Genomic DNA, 26706 nt, shown 5'->3' on the forward strand with positions numbered 1-26706 from the left:
CCGGCGGTGTCTGACGCCTGTCCCTTCTGCGCTCAGAGGGAGACGGTGTTCCACTGCTACAGCGCCTGCCCCTGCCTGTCGGCCATGTTTGCCATACTGATCCGGCTCTTCACCAACCTTGGCCTGGCCTTCAACGATGTTATTTTCGTGTTTGGGGTGGGTCGTACAAAAAAACAGAAAACTCAGACCCTCCTCGCCAATTTTCTGCTGGGCCAGGCCAAACTCACCATCTACAAGACTTGTAAAAATAAGATCTCTGGTTCTGGGTCTGTAGACTTGGTGAGGATGTTTGAAGGGTTGGTGAAGAGCAGGATATTGTTAGAATTTTTGTTTGATAAATGTCATAATGACCTCGGAACCCCATGTGTCTGTGTCCCCAGGGGAAGTTTACCACAGCCAGCGATATGTGGGCATTCGGGGTGACCCTCTGGGAGATGCTGAGGCTGTGTAAGGAGCAGCCCTACGCCTCCATGACAGACGAGCTGGTGATCGAGAACGATGGAGAGTTCTTCAGAGACCAGGGCAAGCAGGTAACACCCACACCTAGCCAGCACTACCTATACCTGTCTCTCTCTCTCCTGTCCTGCAGACTCACCCGTCTCTCTCCTCTCTCCTGTCCCCAGGTGTACCTGTCCCGGCCGGAGGTGTGTCCAGATGCTGAGCTGATGCTGAGCTGCTGGAGCCGGGAGTCCAGGGAGCGGCCGTCCTTCCCAGCAATCCAGCCCTTCCTGCTGGAGGACTCCATGAACATGGTGCAGCAGGAGTGGCTCTGGCCTGCGGACTCTCGCGGGGCAGGATGTCCTCTGTGGGCTCGGAGGGTGGCGACTCTGAGGGCTGAGCCTCTTGTGCGCCCCCTGGTGGCGTTCAATTCACTGTGACTGGCCCTGGTCAGTATCTCCATGTGATCGATCGCTCCTGATCAATTCACTGTGGCTGGCCCTGGTCAGTACACTGTCCAGTCCTGTTAGACCAGGAGGACAGCTGTTCTGGTGGTTCAGGTCCAGTCTAGCTGGTCCATCGGTTCAGGTCCGGTCCTGTTAGACCAGGAGAATAGTTTTGGGGTACCGGCTCCTCGTCTCTGCCCCCCGGTGTGCAGGAGACGCAACATATTTTTTTCCTTCTTCGCCGACTACTAATGTTGTACATAGCGTACGGGACAGATTGTTACACTAATATATGGAGACGTTGGTGCGTTTCCCTTCTGCGGTCCTCGTGCTGCCTCTGGGCGGCGCTGGCGTGTCGAAGGCTCTCGGGTTCGTCTGGTTCTTGTCGTGAATCTTTTTGTAGAAGTTTTAATAAAGTAACATTTTCAGATAACTGGGTGTCCTGTTCTGCTTTCTGCATCCCAAGTGATCGACTGCCCCTGCTGCTGACTGGAAGTCATCAGTTAAAGGGTATCGGCTTCAACTACAGGGCTGTGCGGCTTGTTCCCCACCCCCGCCCCTCTCTATGTACAGTAGAGCCTCCTATCCTGACTGGGGGAGCTCACCCAGCTGTGTCTGGAGAGAAGCGAGGGTATCAGCTTGTTCCCCCCTCCCACCTCTCTCTGTGTACAGCAGTGCCTCCAGTACCAGCTTCAACACTGGCTGGGTACAGAGAAGGGAGAGCTGGTGAGGAGCGTGGCTCTAATTCCTATGGGAATTTATGAGAGACTTGTTTTCTATCTTCTGTGAGAGAACACAATCACAAAGTGTCTAAAACTGTACAACTCCAAGGTTTAGAAAACGTTTTTACAGAAGCTATCCAGACAGTTTGGGGTCATGCGTTCGTTTGATCCAGCTGGGGATTCTGTAAGACCCTGACAGAGACACACTGATTCCAGGTGAGAGATTCGCACTGAGGTGACCTGTCTCCAGCTGTATGACCCTGACAGACACTGATTCCAGGTGTAGCGGCAAGGCTTGTTAATAAGACAGAATTAAGCGTTGGTATGCTGTCCTAAAGGAGGCCCCATCTCATCCTCCATCTCTGTGGTGCAGCCACAGAGAAAGTATTCATGCAGGCTGATTTAGGATGTTTTCTTTTGATAAGGAACAAGCTCCCAGACAGGGATGCACTTAGCTAAGTCTGGCTATCATGATCAATGGTCATCCATTGGCGCCTATCTGTCTAGGGAGTGCCAGATGGACATCTGGACTGCATTCCTAAGTGTCAGGAGTAAGTGACTCATATCTCACCGTGATCAACCAATCAGGGACTGGTAGGGCCGAGTAACCCACGTGGGACTCTGATGCCCATGGAACTTTCAGCCAATCAGCGAGCTGAAGTTCCTCCAGGTAAAAACAGGCAACACAGAGAGCCTGAAAGATTCGGGAGATTCAGAGAGAAGAGATTCTGGAGAGGATTCTGTGGACTGTTCTAAAGGGAATTCAAAGGAGAATTCCAGGGCAGGACGGCCCAGGAGCAGAAGGCTCCCAAGGGCAGGACATTCTCGCAGCGCGCCTCCTGACCATCCTGAGACTCAGCCTGGACAACCACGGAACGGCCAGTGTGTCCGAGTGCCAGAACTTTCCTTTGTTCTAAGAGTCTAGAGCGGAGGTTGCCAGAGAGTAACCAGAGGATCCACCCGAGGTTAGCACCAGCAGCAGGCCTCGTGAACAGGTCGGAACTGTGGACAGCTGAATCACTATTCAGAACTAGCGCTTCATCAGGAATGAACCGGTCCTCCTCCTGACTTGCTGGGACCCACAGTCATCTTTTCTCCTGTGCACAAACGTTGCTAGTTAAAGCCAACAGTGAGCATCAGCAGCGCACCGTCGCAAGCCGCACAGCACAGCCTGGAACGGAGCCAGAGAGCGCAGATTGGACAGCAACAAGCCTGCAGCTGATTCTTTGTGCCTGCAGGAGATCTGAATCCCCAGAGATTGGATGAGTATTCAACTTCACTGCATTACAGCTCGAGAATTCAATTGTTATCCCAACCACTTGATATCAATTTAATTCCTAAGAGTTATGTACTTGTTTTGAGTATCTAACGTAGAAGTTATAACCAAGTTCATTTACAAAACGGTCTAAATGAATGATATACTGAACGTATGTCCTCTTGAAATATGTAACTCTTCGTAACTGACTGAATATATATCTTTTGTATTCTGATAACCCTCTCGATAAGATCTGTTAGGTTTATATGCATATTCTATGTATTAATAAATGTATCCTCGTGTATTAGTACCTGTGTGTGTGCGTTGTTTGAGTTATGTCGCATGGTTGGATTCTAAAGCCATCAAAAAATTATTTTGTGATTTACTGCTACAATTAATAATTGTCCCAGTAAATGCCCAAACCCTACAGAACTGGTGCCTTCAGAGAGCCACTACATTTACATTTTGGCTATGGCAACGTTACACATATATATATACACACACACACCTGGAGTCCAGACACTGTATATACACACACACACACACACACACGTGGAGTCCAGACACTGTGATTACATATTTGGCGTCCCTTAACGGCTATGAAACAGGTGAGAGACTCACACTGAGGTGACCTGTCTCCAGCTGTATGACACCGGCAGACAAACTGATTCCAGGTGAGAGAGTCAGAGAGACTCAAACTCCATCTGGCTCCAGTCTGGTGCAGTGTCGTCCCTTAGCGTTAACCCACAGTGGAAAGTCCATCTGGCTCCAGTCTGGTGCAGTGTCGTCCCCTAGCGTTAACCCACAGTGGACACTCCATCTGGCTCCAGTCTGGTGCAGTGTCGTCCCCTAGCGTTAACCCACAGTGGACACTCCATCTGGCTCCAGTCTGGTGCAGTGTCGTCCCCTAGCGTTAACCCACAGTGGACACTCCATCTGGCTCCAGTCTGGTGCAGTGTCGTCCCCTAGCGTTAAACCACAGTGGAAACTCCATCTGGCTCCAGTCTGGTGCAGTGTCGTCCCCTAGCGTTAACCCACAGTGGACACTCCATCTGGCTCCAGACTGGTGCAGTGTCGTCCCCTAGCGTTAACCCACAGTGGACACTCCTTCTGGCTCCAGTCTGGTGCAGTGTCGTCCCCTAGCGTTAACCCACAGTGGACACTCCATCTGGCTCCAGTCTGGTGCAGTGTCGTCCCCTAGCGTTAACCCACAGTGGACACTCCTTCTGGCTCCAGTCTGGTGCAGTGTCGTCCCCTAGCGTTAACCCACAGTGGAAACTCCGACAGGTTCCCATCGCTCTGGCCGGCGTTTGTTTTTCATCCTCGTTGTTTCAGTCGTGACAAAAGGACCAGAAGAACTGGACGCTTGCATTGAAGCCCGATCCCACTGAAACTGCTCCGAGTTCCTCATTCTTATCACTCGCTATTAAATCCTTCTGTTCACCCAGTGGAATCAGCAAGCAGTCACTCGTCATCTGTTCCTATGTCTGGCGTCGGGCAGCCCAAATCTCCCGTCTGCCCTTCAGGGAATGTGAATCTCAGACGCTCCGATCACACCCTCGATCAGTGATCAAATGCTTGTGTACAACCCAACGGGCCTGTTGAACCAAAATCTCTCACTGGAGGGCTGCATCAGTGGTGGGGCTTCAGCCTCATCCTCGTGGTCAGGATGCCTCGCCTTGCGCTTATATCTGTCGCATTGATTACGATTTATAATAATATGATAATGTTGATAATGTTGCTTTATTGCCCCTATACAATTTCTTGCATTAGCTTGGTCTCCATGAGACAGACAAACAGACAGGGAGAGAAGCTGGGGGTCAGAGCGCAGGGTCAGGCATTGTACAGTGCCCCTGGAGCAGTTGGGGTGAAGGGCCTTGCTCAGGGGCCCAACGGAGTAGGATTCCTTTGCTGGCTGTGGGATTTGAACCGGCAACCTTCCAGCCACAGGAACAGATCCTCAGCCACAGAGCCACCGCTCCGCCCCAGAAGAGTATTGACATTCCCTGACCAGGAATCGAACCCGGGCCGCAGCAGTGAGCGCCGAATCCTGACCACTAGACCACCAGGGACGCTACAGCGACACTTGACCGCGCAGCTGAAAGATCACTCCCTGAAGCGCAACAAGCTTGCAAAGCCCCATTAACACCTCTTCTATTTCTTGTCTCCCCGCAGGAATCACGTTATGGGACGCCGAGACGCTGCAGAAAGACATCGACATGCGTCCTCAGCCGAACACAGATTTCCAAATCATTCCATCCGACGCCACGGAGGACAAGGCGTCCGCTATGAATGTGGAGGCGAGCTTCCTCTGTGGACGCTTCACGTTCGACAGGAAAGTAGAAGTGAACAATACGGTCATCATCCTTCTGGGGGCCACGGGGGCAGGGAAGACCACCCTCATCAACGCGATTATCAATTACATACTGGGCGTGCAGTGGGAGGATCGGTTTCGATTCAAGCTGATCCACGAGGAGACCAAGCGCTCGCAGGCGGAGAATCGGACTTCCATCATGACGTCCTACGAGCTCCACAACCAGAAGGGATTCGTCGTCCCCTACTCCCTCACGTTCATCGACACCCCGGGGTTCGGAGACATGCGGGGACTCTCTCAGGACAAGCTAATCACAGAGCAGGTGAAGCGTGGACCACATCGACACAGTGTGCTTCGTGGTCCAGGCGTCTCTGGCGCGGCTGACCTCCATCCAGCAGTATGTCTTCAACTCCATCCTCTCCATCTTCGGGAAGGACATCGCCGAGAACATCCTCGTCACGTTTGTAGACGGGAAGGACATCCCTGTCCTGGGCGCTATCGAAGCCGCGGGCCTGCCCTGCCGCAAGAACCGGAAGGGGAAAGCGACGCACTTCGAATTTAACTATTCTGCCCTTTACACGCAAAACGAGAGGCCCGACACCGATTCCAGCGGGGAGGGCTCCGGGAGCGACAACGAGGAAGAGGACGACAACAAGCTGGAGAAAATCGTCTGGATGAACAACGTGAAGCAGCTGAAGAGGTTTTTCCAAACCCTGGAGAAGACAGAGGTGAAGGACCTGACGCTGACAAAGAAAGTCCTGGAGGAGCGCGAGAGGCTGGAGACGGCGATGGCGAGGCTGTTGCCTCAGATCTCGGCCGGGTTGGCGAAGCTGAGCGAAATGAAGAAGATCAAGGCGTCTGGAAAACGAGCAGGCCAACATGGAGCAGAACAAGAACTTGAGACGGAGATCGAGGAGCTGGTCCCGAAACGGAAAAACACCAAGCATCTCTCAACAAACTGCAACAACTGTCTGGTTTTGTGCCATTCAGGATGTTTCCTTCCCACACCAGGAGAAATCAGTCTCTGCGCCGTCATGGATGACGCTGGACACTGTGATCTGTCCAGGTAACTGCCACTACTCCGCTCACATATCCAAGATGACGATGTGGGAGTACGAAGTTGTCAAGGTCATGGAAACAGTCAAAGAACTCAAGGACAACTTCGTGAAGGCTTCTGGCAAGTTCATGTCGACGAAGGAGATGCTTGAGAAAATCGAAATGGACTTCGAGAAGATCGAGGACCGGATCATGCAGCTGATCAGGCTGTCCTCCAACTGCCTGGCGCGGCTGGAGGAGATCGCCCTGAAGCCCAACGCTCTGTCCACGGCCGCCTACATCGAGCTGCTCATCCGCAACGAGGAAGAGGAGGCCCGCATCGCTGACCTGCGCAAGATGAAACAGCACGCCAAGATCCTCGCCAAGATCGCCAACAACGAGAAACTGCTGCCGGAGGAGTACAGGATCGTGAGGGAGAAAAACCAGAGGCTGAGAAAAATCGCTCAAGACGTCAAACTGGCAAGCTCCGTAGTGAGAGCCTGGACTGCAGAACACTGAACACGTTCCGCACCGCCCGAGAACTCCTGCAGGAAACTCCATCTTGCGTTAAATCTCGAGTAAACCAAAACACAGTATAATGTTCGGGTTTCGTAAAATAACTGTTCCTAATAGTTCAACTGAAATAAAATAAGTTAGTTCTACTTAATCACTTAATTTTAAAATCTACAAAAATAATTTTAAATTCTCTAAAGTCAAAGCTTTCCTTTCACCAGACCTTTAGCCAGACTGATGTTGGCCTCTCTCTCATGCTGTCGGGATAAAGCAGCCTTCCAAATCAATCGGCATCCTGCTGCGACCGAGATGATTTAACGTCCACAGGGGAAAGTGTGGTTATAGATTATAAAGACCGCAGGACACCTCAGGGTTTGCAGACTCAACAGTCCTGACCACACCTCCTTAGCAGAAGATCTGAACGCAGATCAAACACTTCTAAGGAACAGCCGCTTCAAGAACAGTTCTCAACACGTCAGTGTGAATTTCAAATTGCATTTCAATATTTTTTGTCTGGCGTCTGTACTTGGTAGATCCATAGGCCGGTGAAAAATGAAAAATACCTTTCCTCTGAGTGACCTGTCGTGCTCTATTTCTGGGTGACCTTGGACATCATCCATCTCTAACGAACGGTGTTGACTTCTGACGATTCTTGTGCACTCTCTCACCTGTATATAAAAGCACACTTCAGTCACCTGCAGGCGCGAGGCCCTGCTGACGAGAGACGCTCTGGTCCTCAGGTACGGGGCTGTGAAAGAGCGAGAGGCTGGAAGTGGGGCCTGCTCCTCCTCTCTCTCTCCCCCGTGTGCGCTCACAGGGTCGGTCTCTCTTAACGTGCCGAAGACGGGCGGAACTCAACACCCCTGCCTTGACAATGAGAGGAATAACAGGTAATCAAAACATTTAAGGACACCGACTGACTGACCGTGCCAAGAGCGTTCAGGAGGTTTCAAACCGAAGTTAGGGAGGAAGGCGAGAGCCGCCGCTCGACTGCGCTCGTCAGTCTCCCACTCAGCACATCTCACACTCCTTCACCGCAGCAATTCAATCCTCTCCAGCGCACTCTTTACAGTCCAGCTGCACCACGGAGAGGAGACCCAGGAGACAGAGGCTCCGGATCCAGGAATGCCTAAGGGGCGACAGAGAGGAATCCACACAGCAGTGACACGGGCACACGCAGTCACATGGGGACACCACAAGGGAACTCACAGCAGATGATCGCTCGACGGCATCGCAGCCGAAACACGGGGTCGAGCCCCGAGAATTTCACAAGGCACTCAAGCCAATCAATCACTCTCTTTTCTTGAGATCGACAGTTAATGGAGGTTCCAGGAGAGAACATCAGAGCAGGAACAGGATACCCCTGTCCCCGCAGGATACCCCTGAGCCCACAGACCACACTCATTCCCCAGCACCAGTCCTGAACTGGAAGACAAGAACCGGGGCAAACCAGTAAGTAACTGCTGATCACTACTTAATAAACTTCAAGGTTTAACGGACAACCTGCGGATCTCCTGTTTTCAGTTTTTATATAGTTGTTTTTGAGTCAAACATCCAGAACACCCTTTCATAACGCATCTGTACACCCTGTTCTCATTTCTTTGGTTTAATTTCTGCTCACTTCCCCTGGAGTGAAACACGCCTCCGAAATAAGTGTTTATAAAACTTTCATTTCTCTTTACCTGAAGTCAAATAAACCTGCAAGAACACGTCATCATACAGTGCTTCAGCACAGTGTATTTCCTGTCACTTATTTTTATACTGTATTACTGTATTTGAGGTGTCATCTGAACCAAAGTAAACCTCGAAAACATTTTTACGACATTGTTTGTCGATTTTAGCAGCGGTGATGCAAACCTCCAATATAGACGGTTTGAAAGCGTTGTCTCTGTTCAGCGGAAGTGCCGCAAACGTGCGAATCGGTTTTTAGTTCATTTATTGATCACACTGTTTCTATCAGCCCTGGATCTGACATGAGCCGCAGCGAAACCGGAGCCACTTCGACACACCGGTATCCTACAATTTCTTTAAAAAAACACTTGATATTTACTTCAGGAGGAGGAAATACAAATATCAGCTAAATAAGCCAGCTAGTCAAAGAAACAGCACATTTAAACCAACAAAACTACAATTTCACTCAAAATGTCAGACGCAACTGAAATTAAAGTGGCCTTCGAGATCAGTTCAACAAGCTCAATAATTAACCTTTACACCAACAGACCCACAATTTCACCACAAACACATGGAGCTTGTGTCTGTGAAGGTGAAGTGTGAGACGATTCTGTCATCAGGAGGGAGGGCCACAGCAGTACAGCAGAGAGAGCCATCACTGTTACCCACATACTCTCACACCGGTCCCATGTAGAACTGCTGGATTAAACTGTCTGGTGAAGAGACGCGTCTGAGTCTTCTCATGATCAGGACAGGTCACAGTAAACATGCAGAAAGTGATGGTGAATTCTCGTTTCGCCTTTGTCTTATTTACTCGTTGTCAAACATGCCAGTCTGTGTTATTGTGCGTTTTGAAAAAGTGGTTGTCGATTTCTTTAAATGTTTCATTCAAAAATGCTATTTGGAGAGTAACTAATTAGATATTCCCCTTGACTGAGGATGTGTACAGTCATCCATCAGGACTGGTACATTTAAAAATGAGTGGAGAGAGCGCCACCTACAGGCGAAAGGCCACATCACAGCAGCAACGTGTGAACAATGAGACTTTTACACCCAAAAACCACAATATCTCCACAACCCCATAAGCACAATGATAAAAAGACACTTTTACACAACCTCACCACAGACCCCCACGAGCTCAATGATAAAAAGACACTTTTACACAACCTCACCACAAACCGCCCCGAGCAAAATGATAAAGACACTTTTACACAATTTTACCTCAAACACCCCAAGGTCAATGATAAAAAGACACTTTAATATCACCACTTACCTTGGTGGTGGTGGAGGGGAGTCCTCAATCTGTAAAGCACGTTGAGTGGAGTGTCCAGAAAAGCGCTATGTAAGTGTAAGCAATTATTAATTTTACACAATTTCACCTCACACCCACCCGAGCTCAACGATAAGTATTTTACACAATTTTACCTCAATGATAAACAGACACTTTTACACAATTTTACCTCAAACACCCCGAGCACAATAATAGACACTTTTACACAATTTTTCATCAACGATAAAGACACTTTTACACAATTTCACCACAAACACCACAAGCTCAATGATAGACAATTTTACACAATTTCACCACAAACCCCCCGAGCTCAATGATAAAAAGAAATTTTTACACAATTTTACCACAAACACCGCGAGCTCAAAGATAAAAAGACACTTTTACACCATTTCACCACAAACCCCCAGAGCACAGTGAAAAAGACACTATTTCACAATTTTACCACAAACCCCTCGAACTCAATGATAAAAACACACTTGTACACAATGATAAGACTTTTACACAACTTTATCACAAACCCCCCGAGCACAATGATAAAGACACTTTTGACACAAGTTTACCTCAAACCCGTCAAGCACAAAGATAAAAATACACTTTTTACACAATTTTACCTCAAAACCTCCCAGCACAATGATAAAAAGAAGTTTTACACAATTTTACCTGAAACCCACCGAGCTCAAAGATAAAAAGACACTTTTACACAATTTTATCTCAAACCCGTCGAGCTCAATGATAAAAATACACTTTTACAATAAGACACTTTTACACAAATTTACCTCAAACCCCCCGAGCTCAATGATAAAGACACTTTTACACAATTTTACCTGAAACGCCACGAGCTGAATGATAAAAACACACACTTATATCACCACTTACGTCGGTGGTGGTGGAGGGGAGTCCTCAATCTGTAAAGCACGTTGAGTGGAGTGTCCAGAAAAGCACTATATGAGTGTAAGCAATTATTAATATTACACAATTTTACCTCAAACACCACGAGCTCAATGATAGACACTTTTAAACAATTTCATCACAAACCCCCCGAGCTCAATGCTAGACACTTTTACACAATTTTACCATGATGAAGACACTTTTACAGAATTTCACCACAACCCCCCCCCGAGCACAATGAAAAAAGACACTTTTACACAATTTCACCTGAAATCCCCTGAGCTCAATGATAAAAATACACTTTTACACAATTTCACCACAACCCCCGAGCACAATGATAAACAGACACTTTTACACAATTTCACCACAAACCCCCGGAGCACAATGATAAAGACACTTTTACACAATTTCACCACAAACACCCCGAGCTCATTGATAAAGACACATTTACACAATTTTACCTCATTGATAGACACTTTTACACGATTTCACCTCAAACAGCCTGAGCTCAATAAAAGACTTTTACACGATTTCACCACAAACCCCCAGAGCACAGTGAAAAAGACTTTTACACAACTTTACCACAAACCCCTCGAGCTCAAAGATAGACACTTTTACACAATTTCACCACAAACACCCCGAGCACAATGATAAAAAGTCACTTTAACAGAATTTCACCACAACCCCCTCGAGCTCAATGATAAAAAGACATTTTCACAATTTCACCTCAAACCCCCTGAGCTCAATTGATAGACACTTTTACACAATTTCACCTCAAACCCCCCAACCTAAATGATAAAAACACTTGTACACAATGATAAAAAGACTTTTACACAACTTTATCACAAACCACCCGAGCACAATGATAAACAGACACTTTTACACAACTTTACCACAAACCCCCTGAGCTCATTGATAGACACTTTTACACAATTTCACCTCAAAACACCCCGAGCACAATGATAAAAAGACACTTTTACACAATTTTACCCAAAACACCGGGAGCTCAAAGATAAAAAGACACTATTACAATAAGACACTTTTACACAAATTTACCTCAAACCCCCTGAGCTCAATGATAAAGACACTTTTACACAATTTTACAAAGACAAAGACTTTTATACAATTTCACCTCAAACCCCCCGTGCTCAATAATAAACAGACACTTTTACACAATTTTACCTGAAACGCCACGAGCTGAATGATAAAAACAAACACTTATATCACCACATACCTTGGTGGTGGTGGAGGGGAGTCCTCAATCTGTAAAGCGCGTTGAGTGGAGTGTCCAGAAAAGCGCTATATAAGTGTAAGCAATTGTTAATATTACACAATTTTATTCCAAACACCCCGAGCTCAATGATAAAGACTTTTTACACACCACACAGCCGCCGGCGCACCTCGCCGTGCCCGGCCCCCCCACTGAGCCACGCCACACCACACAGCCACCGCATCAAACAGACACTTTTACCTCAAACACCCCCTATCAAACAATGATAAAGACAATTTTACAATAAGACACTTTTACATAATTTGACCTCAAACCCATCGAGCTCAATAATAAAAAGACACGTTTACAATATTTTACAATGATAAACCGACATTTTACGCAGTTTCACCACAAACCCGTCAAGCTCAATGATAGACACTTTTACACAATTTTACAATAAGACACTTTTACACAAATTTGCCTCAAATTACCTGAGCTCAATGACAAACAGACACTTTTTACACAATTTGACCTCAAACCCATCGAGCTCAATGATAAAAAGACACTTTTACACAATTTTAACCTTAATGATAAACAGACACTCTTATATCACCACTTACCTTGGTGGTGGTGGAGGGGAGTCCTCATTCTGTAAAGTGCGTACAGTGGAGTGTCCAGAAAAGCACTATGAGTATAAGCAATTATTAATATTACACAATCTGACCTCAAACCCCCTGAGCTCAATGACAAACAGACACTTTTGACAATTTTACCTCAAACCCGTCGAGCTCAATGATAAACCGACACGTTTACACAATTTTACAATGATAAACAGACACTTCTTACACAATTTCACCTCAATGATAAACAGACACTTTTGACACAATTTTACCTCAAACCCTCAAAGCACAATGATAAAAAGACACTTTTACACAATTTCACCTCAAACCCACTGAGCTCAAAGATAGACATTTTTACATAATTTTACCTCAAACCCGTCGAGCTCAATGATAAAAATAAACTTTTTACACAATTTTACCTCAAACCCTCCCAGCACAATGATAAACAGACACTCTTATATCACGACTTACCTTGGTGGTGGTGGAGGGGAGTCCTCAATCTGTAAAGCACGTTGAGTGGAGTGTCCAGAAAAGCACTATGAGTGTAAGCAATTATTAATATTACACAATTTTACCTCAAACCCCACGAGCTCAATGATAGACACTTTTAAACAATTTCACCACAAACACCCAAAACACCCAAAACTCAATGATAAAAAGACACTTTTAAACAATTTCATCACAAACCCCCGAGCTCAATGATAAAAAGACACTTTTAAACAATTTTACCTGAAACCCGTCGAGCTCAAAGATAAGACTTTTATACAAATTTTACCTCAAACACCCTGAGCACAATGACAAAAACACACATTTACACAATCTGACCTCAAACCCGCCGAGCTCAATGATAAACCGACACTTTTGACCCAATTTTACCTCAAACCCTCCAAGCAAATTGATAAAAAGACACTTTTGACAATTTTACCTCAAACCCCCTGAGCTCAACGATAAAGACACGTTTACACAATTTTACAATGATAAACCGACATTCTACACAATTTTACCTCAAACCCGTCGAGCTCAATGATAAAAAACACTTTTACACAATTTTACCTCAAACCCGTCGAGCTCAATGATAAAAATACACTTTTGACACAATTTTACCTCAAACCCGTCGAGCTCAATGATAAAAATACACTTTTGACACAATTTTACCTCAAACCCGTCGAGCTCAATGATAAAAACACACTTTTGACACAATTTTACCTCAAACCCGTCGAGCTCAATGATAAAAACACACTTTTGACCCAATTTTACCTCAAACCCTCCCAGCAAATTGATAAAAAGACACTTATGACAATTTTACCTCAAACCCCCTGAGCTCAACGATAAAGACACGTTTACACAATTTTACAATGATAAACCGACATTCTACACAATTTCACCTCAAACCCGTCGAGCTCAATGATAAAAAGACACTTTTACACAATTTTACCTCAAACCCGTCGAGCACAATGATAAACCGACACTTTGGACACAATTTTACCTCAAACCCGTCGAGCTCAATGATAAACCGACACTTTGGACACAATTTTACCTCAAACCCGTCGAGCTCAATGATAAACCGACACTTTTGACACAATTTTACCTCAAACCCGTCGAGCTCAATGATAAAGACACACTTTTACACAATTTCACCACAGACATTTTCTCACTCCTATGACTGTTTTCTCATCAGCCTGAGGACTGAACGATTTCAATGAAGAAACGGAGGGACAAGTCGCCACTCACCGCCACAGCCCGGGAAACATCTTCCATCTCCAACACGAACAGCAAACGTCCTCTCGGTGCGCAGAAACGTCCAGAAACGCGTTGACTTTGGACTCAGTCAAGTTTAACAGGTGTATAAACGTGCTGAAGAGCCCCAGCCTGGCGAAAACTCTGTCAGACCGATTATACTGACGCAGTATTATATTACATTAGCGTTACAACACTGATAGCATATGATATTGATGACACTGACGCAAACGCACACTTTTCCACTCCTTTGACGCCGATATCTACGTCCGTGAAGAACAAACTGCTGCCCTAGACGACATTATATTTAAAACACACGAATTGACTGATTGAAACGTGTTCAAACTGCGGTTGACCTGTGGCTTCAGCTCGGCGACGCAGAGACACGGCGTCCATGAAGGGCGGGAAAGAAGAAAGCTTGTATATTCTAATAAAAAGCTGACTAAAACCAATTATTAATGATAAAATAAGGTCAAACTCGGGAAACCGCGGCGGGGCAGGAGCCCTCACGGCGGGAAAGGCGGGAAGCGCGACCGTTAGGAATTCAAACTTCAAACGAGACGCGCACCTGCCCCGAGTTCTCGCAGGGACCGCCCCCCTGTCCCCTCTCAGCCAATGGGCTTCCACCACGGTGGAGTGACGTCCTGCCTCAGCCCTCTCCTCCAATGGGCTTAAGGGACACTCGAGTGACGCTCTCGGGAGCCCTCCTCCCCGGGCAGGGCTGTTATAAGCCCTCTGAGTGACTGACCCAGGGTTCACAAGCTGCCCAGGAGGCTCTACTGTACACAGAGAGGGAAGGGAGGGGGGAACAAGCCGATACCCTGGCTCCTCTCAGGAAACTGCTGATGAAGCCGGGATCAATTAACGTCCGACTAATTAACGAGCGAGTTGAACCCTGTGGGTGTCATTCCCAGTGTGGCCCAGCAGCGGGGTGAAGGGCTGCAGGTGACGGCACCCCATATCCCCCCTCAGAAAAATGACACCTGACCCCCCCGTCTCTGGCCACCTACTGTGTGCGCTTTCAGCAACAGTGACCCGGTTCTGACCCAGATTAAATCTGGCCAATCCAGCTCTTTGCTCCCTGGTTTGGTACCGACAGAGTGGACCGGGTCGAGACAGCAGGACGGTCAGGCTGCGCTGTTGATCTCAAACTGTCAGGAAGGATAGCAGTCATTTCACACAGACACCAGCGCCAGCAACCCCCCCCCCCCCCAGCAGGAACACGCAAACTCCACACACACAGACACCAGCACCAGCGACCCCCAGCAGGAACATGCAGACTCCACACAGACCCCAGCACCAGTGACCCCCAACAGGAATACGCAGACTCCACCAGACACCATCACCAGCGACCCCCAGCAGGAACACGCAGACTCCACACACACAGACACCAGCACCAGCAATCCCCAGCAGGAACACACAGACTCCACACATACAGACACCAGCGACCCACAGCAGGAACATGCAGACTCCACACACACAGACACCAGCACCAGCGACCCCCAGCAGGAACATGCAGACTCCACACAGACACCAGCACCAGTGACCCCCAACAGGAATACGCAGACTCCACCAGACACCATCACCAGCGACCCCCAGCAGGAACACGCAGACTCCACACACACAGACACCAGCACCAGCAATCCCCAGCAGGAACACACAGACTCCACACATACAGACACCAGCAATCCCCAGCAGGAACACACAGACTCCACACATACAGACACCAGCGACCCACAGCAGGAACATGCAGACTCCACACACACAGACACCAGTACCAGCGACCCCCAGCAGGAACACGCAGACTCCACACTCACTCTTGTGACACAGTTTCACTCGCTTGTCCTCGCCGCCCGGCTCAGGGGAAGAGTGAGGACAGATTCAGGGAAAGAGCAGCACCGACAGGGAGTCACTGGGGAAAAGAGAGACTCTTTCTCTGAGGAGCAGGGCGGTATTGGCTTCGACAGGCTCACTGGAGGTGCTGTGGTTCCAGTTTGCGATGTGATGAGAACAGAGATTCGTCCAGCAGTTTCAGGACTCAACCTAAAAAGTGACTTTTTAGCTGATGTGACAGAGGACCAGCCTAGAGGACCAGGTATTGAAGAGAAACAGGAACGTGTGTTTTTACCTCCTTCCAGCTGAAGTACAGCAGTAGAAACCTACTGTTCGCTTCTTTAGAATGATACAGAAACGCTGTTGGAAAATAAAGGTGATTATGAGAGAAGTAGTTGAATAAAAATCAGAATCAAACCCTGCAGGACTAAAGGGATCCTGTCTGTTGTAACAGAGCTGACTGACAGGAGCTGGTATTTCATACCAGACTGAGAGGATTATACTGGGGAGAATAACAGACAGTCAGGAGATCAAATATTGTAGGGTTACACGTTACAGGACTCCCGTCTCCTGTGGAGACACACCTGTGGGGTCGTGTCAGGGCAGAAGTCCCACATTGTAAACCGGTGTAAACTGGGACTGGGACCAACCCGGATCAAGACCAGACCTGAGAGCTTCAGGACTCTCTCCCACTGGTGTCCCTTTCTTCTCTCTGTCCTGTGTCCTAACAAACCCCACTAACAACCCGTGTGGGAAAGAGGACCCGCTCGTCCCTCTTGTCCTGTCCCGGTATCGCCGTCACTGGGACTGGAGCAGCCGGAGAGGAGACGCACTTCCAGAACTTTCCTTCCCGCTCGGCTCTTCCCCTCCTGAGGAAAGAGCATCTTCCCACACAAACAGCCCGTTTCTCTCGGAGACGCCCGCAGCACAGGGGGCCTTTTCCCAGGACACCAGGACACCCGGGAAGAGCCTCCCAGCCCACAGGAGGGGAGTCCCAGTCCTTCCCGGGATTTCCAGGACAGGAGCGGCTCCTCAGCTGGGAATAAAACCGCCCCGAGAGGAGCTCGAGCGCTCGGGCTCGGAGCGTCGCTTAGCAACCGGCGCCGCAGCGGCATCCGGAGGACGAGCCGGAAGCGGGTTTTGGCGCCAGTTCTGCTCTTTGATGATCGGCTCAGGAGAATAAAGTCGATAGAAAAACATAAAAGTCCATTTCTCTCCCTTGTCTGTCTGAACATAAGAGAGATTACAAACCAGAGACACAGACAGGACACTGTAAGAGTAGAGGTGTCGTCAATGACGCACACAGTATGTATAAATATAAAAAAAGTCCTGCTCAGTACAACAACACTGTGTGTGAGAGTAGGGGTGTGGACCCCAGTGTCCCGACTGCTGATCAGTACAGATCCAGGACACTGTGTGTGAGAGTAGGGGTGTGACCCCAGTGTCCCGAGTGCTGGTCAGTACAGATCAGGACACTGTGTGTGAGAGTAGGTGTGTGACCCCAGTGTCCCGACTGCTGGTCAGTACAGATCAGGACACTGTGTGTGAGAGTAGGGGTGTGGACCCCAGTGTCCCGACTGCTGGTCAGTACAGATCAGGACACTGTGTGTGAGAGTAGGGGTGTGGACCCCAGTGTCCCGACTGCTGGTCAGTACAGATCAGGACACTGTGGGTGAGAGTAGGGATGTGGACCCCAGTGTCCCGACTGCTGGTCAGTACAGATCAGGACACTGTGTGTGAGAGTAGGGGTGTGGACCCCAGTGTCCCGACTGCTGGTCAGTACAGATCAGGACACTGTGTGTGAGAGTAGGGGTGTGGACCCCAGTGTCCAGACTGCTGGTCAGTACAGATCAGGACACTGTGTGTGAGAGTAGGGGTGTGACCCCAGTGTCCCGACTGCTGGTCAGTACAGATCAGGACACTGTCTGTGAGAGTAGGGGTGTGGACCCCAGTGTCCCGACTGCTGGTCAGTACAGATCCAGGACACTGTGTGTGAGAGTAGGGGTGTGACCCCAGTGTCCCGACTGCTGGTCAGTACAGATCAGGACACTGTGTGTGAGAGTAGGGGTGTGGACCTCAGTGTCCAAGTGTCCATGCTGGTAAGAGTTGATCTGGGTATTGTGGTGTTTTATTTTGCTCTTACTGATGAACCTGTTCAGTTGGTGATTAACTTTATGAATCCACTAGGTGGGGCCAGAGCAGTGTCACAGCGAGGACAGGATACCCGCCACCTCACATCAGCAGGAAGAGAAGGAGAGAGAGAGAGATGGCAGCGCTCAGTCCTGGTGAGTTTTCTCTTGTTCTGCCTGTCAGAGTGTCGGTAAGGGAGTCACTGAGGGTCTCTTCTCTGTCACAGAGCACAGCAGCAGCTGGAGAAGTGTCTTCCTGTCTGCTGAGAGTGTGTTCTGTCTGTCAGACACACGGTCTGAACTTGGAGAGAGACAAGAGCTGGTTTACATTCACTTTCTCTTGTCAGTGATCAGAGATCTATCAAACGGTTTGGAATTGAATAAACATTTTCCTGGTTTTACTGTTTTTATATAGAAATGTTTGACGAGGTATTAGGTTCTTTTTCACCAATAGTATTTTCATGAGTGTTAATGACAGCAGCAGACTTGATCAGACATGGTTTTTACCTGTGTGTTTCTCAGAGGCAGTTTTCACTGTAATGTCTATAACAACACAGAGCTGTTTTCCACACAATAACAACAGAAGACAGGACACAGAAAAGAGTATTTAGTAGTTAAAATGATCAGAAGATCAAATCTGGCTGTTTCTTCAAGGAAGCCAGAGTATCTCATCTCTGTACTCAAGCTGCACCTCCAGTTGTGCCCAGAAAATCATCTCCGACCCCTCTCCCCCAGCTCATAATCTCTTTCAGCTTCTTGCTTCTGGAACACGCTTCAGATCCTCCCAATCAAGGACGGTCTGATTCAACCTCAGACTCCTCCCCTCTGCCATGCGAGCTCTGAATTCACCTTGAACTCTGACTTCCGTTGTATAATTTATTGTTTAACATGGAAAGTTGTTTACATATGTGCTGTATGTGACAATGTTTGTCTTCTGTTCTATGTAAATTTGTACTGTATATGTTGTATGTGTGACTCATCAGTGTTGTTTGCTGTACTATTAGCAAATTCCACCAACTATTGGCAATAAAGAATAATCTAATCAACTTCAAAAACATTTTCACTTTCACAGTCTTGTCACAGGTCAGTACTATCAAGGTCATATCATGCTGTTCTAAAAGAACTTTACAAAAATCGTTCAATTGGTGCAAAACCTAACAGATTATAGCCGTATTTCATTGTTTTAAATTAATTGATTACTAATGGCAAGAGAAATAAAGTCGTGATTCTGAGATTGTAAGTCGCCGTTGCGAGATATAAACTCCCAATGACCAGAAATAAAGTCGTGATTCTGAGATTGTAAGTCGCAGTTGCGAGATATAAAGTCCCAATGACCAGAAATAAAGTCGTGATTCCGAGATTGTAAGTCGCCATTGCGAGATATAAAGTCCCAATGACCAGAAATAAAGTCGTGATTCTGAGACTGTAAGTCGCCGTTGCGAGATATAAAGTCCCAATGACCAGAAATAAAGTCGTGATTCTGAGATTGTAAGTCGCCGTTGCGAGATATAAAGTCCCAATGACCAGAAATAAAGTTGTGAGAGCGTGTTGGACTTCTAGGCCTTGATAGAATGAAGTCATTCAAAGGTTGTGGGTTTGAGTCCCACCAGAGTCATGTATCATTTTGATTCAACCTTTCAAAATCCTCTAGGCATTGGTGTTGATCAAGTCAAATAAAGGACTTCTTAAGAGTCCACAGTTGAAAATGATCCAGCAGCCACAAGAAAGAAATTAGCACTGGACTGTGATCACATTACTCCTGTCCTGGACTCCTTGCACTGGCTTCCTGTCAACTTCAACATCCTCAAGCTCACCTGTAATGCTCTGCGTGGCTTGGCACCTCAGTACCTGTCTGGGTTATCGCCCTACTCTCCACCTCACAACCTTCGCTCTGCTAATTCTGCTCTCCTTACTGTCCCCCAAGCCCCTCTACACTCTTGGGGTGACAGGGCCTTCTCCTGTTTTGCCCCAAAGCTCTGGATCTTTATCCCCAAGGATATCAGAGAGTCACCTTCTCTAAACTCCTTCAAATCCAGACTCCAAACCCTCTTCTTTAGAAGAGCCTTTAATGAACTATTCTTTACCCCTCTGTTCCTACTGTATTTAATACCACCATCTATTGTCTCCTCTAACTGTGGATTCTCATCCTGCTTATCTTGTGTATTTTTTAACTTTATTGTTGTCATTCTGTAAAGCACTTTGAAAAGCCACCTTTAAAGGCGCTAGGTAATGTAAAGATTATTATTATTATTATTAATAATGAACAGTGCATTTAACACTGAGCACATGCGGTCCTCCTTTGCAAAGGATTGCAAAGGTTGGGAATTAGCTTTTCACTCGTGTTGTTGAAGACCATATCCTGGCTTTGTTGCAGGAAATGTCTGGATGCCATCACCGGATCAAGAAGAGGATCAGGGTTTTGGGAAGTCTTTTTGATGCCTGACACTGTGTGTTTCCTGGTTGTAACGGGTGTCATTCTGGACCTAAACAACAGAGAACACCATTGAAATCACTGAACTGCCTAGCGGACACTTTGTCGCCTTCTTCTGACCTGTATTTAATGTGATTCTCTGAAAACGTGGCACGTTATATCTGTGCTACCTTTATGGAGGGTGAGCACACTCATAAGAATCATAAATTCGATCACAAGCATCTAAAAACGAGCATGAGAAAATGACATCACGCTATAAGGCTGAATGGCTCGAATTCTCCTGTTCCTTCTGCAGCAAATGTGTGTTTTTTTTTGCTTCTTAACACTGAGATAGTTGGAGATATTTGGCAGCAGTGGGATTCCAACTCACACCCCCAAAGAGACTGGAGCTTCAATCCAGCTCTAAACTAAAAACTGGGTGACTTGTAAGGGCTGGTAGGAGAGGAAAGGAATAATTATCTACTAAAAGAAGGAAAGAAATATTTGATTATTATTTTTTCACCAATTGTTTTGATCAAATTATTGTAACGCAGTGCCATATTAAGGTATAATATGTACATGAACGTCATGTCTGAGTTGGTGATGGCAGCTGACTATCGCTGGAGGACAGTTCATCATGAGCGTGTAAGACAGTATATGAGGGAGTAGAGATTGGCCTCTGTGTCGCAGTGTTTTAGGCAAATGTAAGGTTTCTTTCTTGTAAAATATTTTCGAGTGCATTTTTGTTGCTGAAAATTAATCTTGTGCATTTGAATGAATTCCGATATTGTCACCTAATTTTATACATTTTATAATCAGACTAGAACATTTAGAGGAGCTCAATTGCATAAATTAATTGCATAGTGATAGTATTTCTTGCCTTTTAAATACTTCAGTCCAAAATGTAGAGAAGGTGCTCCTGTTTTCACCATTATAAGAACTGTGATGCACCAGTAATATTTACTCTTATAAATGTAGTGTAATTGTATTGTTCTGATACAGTCTTGAGTGACACAAACCTTCTGTTTTACTGCACTACACTTCCAGGAGTCAGTTCAGCACACAAGGATCCTCAGTCAAACAAACACTGCAATCGCTTGATAAAAGCCATTCCTCATCCTTTCTCTTAGTATTGGTGCAACTTTTGTATGCAAAGGAGGTGACTTGACAATGAAAGGTGTGATCATCTTAAAGAGAGTCTTCATGAAGGTGTGCATCGGCAAGCTCTCCACAGTCAATTGACTGGACTTGTGAAGAAACCAATCTCATTCAACAACGATACACATGAAGCTGAATCTGTGAGCTGATTGACACAAAAAAATGTCGCTTCAAATTTTCCGCAATATTGCTTCACATTGTCCACAAAGCTGTTTTGCTTGTCTAACCACCTCTTCCTACTTTGAAGTGAGCACATATATTTCAGTTTCTTCTCTTGTATTTTCTTACTATTTTACTGTCCCTTTCCCACATGTGGAGATGTATCCACATCCAAAACCCCATGTTTCACCCTGCATTTGTGCCAGTTTTACAATCTGTGTAGGAGCCTGCCTTAAACAGGTCAAGTGGTACAATTGGTCACTGTGTGGTACAGTGGAGTTATACTGAGGTTGTGAGATCAAGCCTCCCCTGGAGCCATTAAGTCTGTTGAACATTTTCCACCCATAAAAAGTTCTTTTGTCGTAGCAGTTTCACTGTGACTTTGCTGGTAAAATATTCTTAATGAGAATAATGTTTGTATGCGATAAATAACCACACCAGAAAATACTGGAGAGAAATGGCTTGTCACACTATTCACAGCAGGCACTCAGACACAGAAATGTCCTATCACTAAAAACAATTCATGAAGAAGAAGAGTGACATCATTGCAAAGGCGATATTTTCTGATGGCTGTTTCAGTTAATAATTATTCGTGTTAGAATTACTACTGTCATTACTACTAATAGTGATAAAAACAGAGGACTCACAGATCTCTGGATGTTGGTCTGGACTCTAGAAAGTGTTTCTGTTCGCAAACAGGTCTGGACCTCAACACCTGTTGATGGGTCAATTCTGTCAGACACACCAGTGGAGCCCTAGGCCACCTACACACCCATTCACACACACTGACAGATATAAACCTACACATTCACACACATTAACACTCACAGACACTACAAACACTCACAGAAACAACACCCATTTATACACACTCATAGATACACACCCACACACATTCACAGACACACACGTATACACTATTTATTACAACAGTAATACTATCACCAAAACTTACACTATCATTGTTACTAACACTGACAAAAACTACTACTAGACTAATAATACTTATAATAGTAATACTCTCATGAAAACTAACATGATGATGAGTGTTAATACTCTGACCCTAACACTATAAGTATCACTAATATTACATAAATACTAGCATTAAAACTAAAACGATCAGTAAAGCTATCATCATTAATACTCACATAGACACTACACACACTGACAGACATACCTACACATACACTTACAAATATAAAACTACACACTGACAGACACCACACACTCACGGACACAAACCATACACACACATTCTCAGGCATGCATTCACAGAAACAAACAGACACTACGCATACTCACAGACACACACTTATAGACACCACACACTCAGAGACCCCACACGCTCACACACTAACAGACACAACAAGCTCACAGACATACCCACACACTCACAGACACACAGTCCACACACGCACAGACATCACACACTTCCAGACATGCACCCACACATGCACAGATACCACAAACACACTTATCTACAGATACACGATAACTAACACAAATATAAATACTACTAATACTACAACAGTAACACTATCACTAACACTGACACAAACTACTAATAATTACAGTAATGCTGTTACTAAAACTAACATTACTACTAGTGTTAATACTCTAACAGTAACACTATAATTATAATTAATATTAACATGAATATGAACATTAAAACTAAAACAATCAGTAGTGCCACTGTCATTGATACTCACATGAACACTAGCATTAAAACTACCAGTTGTAATCTCACTAATATTAACATGAAGACACTGATATTAGTATTAGTTGCTACCCGTGACGTCACACCGCTTTCTGTGACAAATGCGAGACTCTTATACGCGTGCAGTGACGGCGCGCCTGTCGCCGTGGTTACCATTCTTATGATTTATAAACACTGGAAAAATGCATTTAAACTGTTACTTACATACATTTATGAACTTGAAATATCATTTTCTAGCTCTAGGATACAGTTACCTAAATAATAATATGAATAATCATTGTTTAATTTCGGATTGAACATTATTTACCCTAAACGCACTATGGTAATTGGTCGATACAGTCTTTATTAACTGTTTTCTAGATACTTAAACAGGGTCAAGAAATGAATCAGTACTCACCAATCGGTGAAGTTAATCGATTTTTCTACGGTTCTTCAGTTGAAATAATTGGTTGTCGATAGATAAGTCATCAAGAACTCTTCTCCGTGCGCTCCGTGCGCCTCCAGCGCTCTCAATTCAATTCAATTCAATTCAAGGTGCTTTATTAGCATGACCGATGGGTACAATCAGTGTTGCCAAAGCAAATAAAAATAATAAAATTAACATGGAACAAAACAAAAAATAGAAGTAAAATAAAATCTACAGACATGTTACAGACATTTACAACAAAGACATATTATAAAATATTGACATAGACTGTAGACGGAAGGAGCAGTATTGGGAGACAGACTCACTGTTCCTCAGGCTGTGACAGGAGATCACATACTGGGCTGCCAGATCAACTGAGTTCCCTCCTCCCTCTCCCAGTAGGACACCCGTTGTGACTCTGGCAGGTGTGGGAACTCTGGGATTAGATTTCTGAATTTAGGGAAGAATGTTTCTCTAATCCCAGAGTATCTGTCCCAGTGCAGTAGGAAGTGCACCTCTGTCGCTGTTTCTCCCCGCTGGCAGTGGGAGCACAACCTGTCCTCTCTGGGCAGCCAGGTCTGCCTGTGTCGCCCAGTTTCTATGGCCAGGCTGTGGTCACTGAGCCTGTACTTCGTCAGGGTCTGTTTCTGTTTGTTATTTTTTATTTTGGTCAAATATTCAGCTAGTGTGTATTGTCTGTTTAGGGTTCTGTAACATTCCAGTTTATGTTGTGTTTGTGTGTGTGTGTCCCAGTGTGTGAGATATTGCTGTTTGATCTGTGCTGTGATGTGGTTGAGTCTGGGTTGTGGTGCTCTAGCAGTGCTGTCCTGAGGCTGGTTAGTGTCGGTGTGGCTCAGGTCGGTGAGCCTCAGGACCAGCTGGCTCAGGGGGCTCTGTTTTGGGCTCAGCTCTTGGCTCAGCAGGGCTTTGTGGTGGTAGGAATTTTGGTCGCTGTTTTTAGGTGTAGCCAATACTTTAATATTCTTTTCTGTATGTTTATCAATAGTGGGTACTGGGTCTCTCTCTCTCTCTGATCCTGGCGCTCTGGCTGGTGTCTGTGACGTCACAGCGCTCTTTCTGACAGAGCAGAGTGCGTCTCTGCTGCTATTGTGTGTCTTTTTCATGAATGCCAGAGGTACTCGAAATGTTGCAAAAAGAAAAGCGTTTTTTTTGTTTTGTAAAAAAGTGAGTGCTGATTTTTATTTAATACAGGAAACGTATGCATGTTGAAACACTATTTAAATTCTATAAAAGAGAAATAATAAAGCAAGGAAAGCATTATATATGTAAAAATACAATTTGATCACATAATTTACTTCAGTACCTCTGGTGGTTAATTGTTTTTTTTTTTTAAAAATAGCGCATCTCTGCTGGAGGAGACTCCTGTCCAGAGCCCGGAGAGCTTTTCAGACAAATATAACATCTCCAAATAAACTAAACCGGGCTGTGAAGAGACGAGATTTATAACAGTTGGAGAAGGAGAGCGACAAACCGAGGAATGAAATTCATTAAACAGAAAAAAATAGTTTAGTTCACAGATTAATGCGTTACAAAACGTACCCGTGTGGAGCAGTAGAGAACGAGCACGAGTCCCTGAAATAAGCGCTTTTAGGGGTTTTACACGAATCATCAGAGTATAGAAGCCAGGAGGATTAGACTCATGTTCTAACTCTGGACTAACTCTGGAGGTTAAAATGTGTATCCTGGTTTTATTTCCACCAAGCTCTCACGTCTATAGGTAGTCTGATGATTTAAATTAACTGTATAATTGTTACAAGACATCTAATTGTAAATTTATAAGACTGTCTGTTAGACACTTGTGAGAGCAGGTGAATCCCAAGGCTGGTGTGGAATCACACACAGACAGGTCTTCTTCTGTGTGATCTGAGTCCCACTGCTCAGAGCTACAGACTGGTCAACTGGTCACTATTGTAGTCACAACCATCGGCCTTTGGCTACTAATTGTTAAGGATTCGGTAAGAGGGACCGAAACCAGTGAGTGAACCCACTTGCAGGAGCGAACAAAGCCAATCCGTAATCCAAAAGCAATCCGTAATCGTAGGAACGAGCCGGGAGTCCAGGGGAAGCCAGATATCCGAAAGGGAACGAGTACCGAAGCCGAAGCGTGATCCGAAGTCGTAGACGGTAGAGCATTCCGATAATCCAGGGGTAGCCAGTGATCCGAAACAGAGCGAAAGTAACCGAGCCAAGCCGAGATCCGAAAAGCCGAAGTCCAAAGGGAAAAACCGAAAACCGAAAGCCAAGACGAACACAGAGTGGAAGTAGCGCAACCAGGAAGCTCGAACGGAAAAACCAATACTGAGCAACGAGGTAGGGAAGGACAGGTGTTTAAGTAGGATGAGACGGGGGTGTGGTGGTGAATGGGAAAACTGATAGGTGAACTGATGGATAGGGGCTACGCCTACTTCTGCCTCCTCCGTTGCCGGGAGGCAGGGATCGTAACATTACCCCCCCCTCTACGGGCGGCTCCTGACGCCCTAGCGGGACGATCCGGGAAGTTAAGGTGGAAGTCTTGGATGAGGTTGGGGTCCAGGATATCCTTCTCCGGAACCCAGGAGCGCTCCTCCGGACCGTAGCCTTCCCAATCGACTAGATATTGTAGGGATCCCCGTGACCACCGGGAATCCAGGATTTTATTGACCGTGTAAGCAGGGAGTCCATCAATTACTCGAGGCGGTGGGGGTCTTTGTTGCGGTTTAGACAGGGTGGATCTGTGAAAGGGTTTAAGGAGGG

At 46.1% G+C, this 26706-nt stretch overlaps 1 pseudogene; it reads left to right on the plus strand.

Annotated features, from left to right (window-relative positions):
- The first annotated feature begins 1176 nt into the window (after positions 1-1176).
- Positions 1177-26566, plus strand: LOC148812623 (uncharacterized; annotated as a pseudogene).
- Positions 26567-26706: the final 140 nt, after the last annotated feature.

Source organism: Atractosteus spatula (assembly GCF_055471065.1).
Source record: "Atractosteus spatula isolate fAtrSpa1 chromosome 10 unlocalized genomic scaffold, fAtrSpa1.hap1 SUPER_10_unloc_2, whole genome shotgun sequence".
NCBI lineage: Eukaryota > Metazoa > Chordata > Actinopteri > Semionotiformes > Lepisosteidae > Atractosteus > Atractosteus spatula.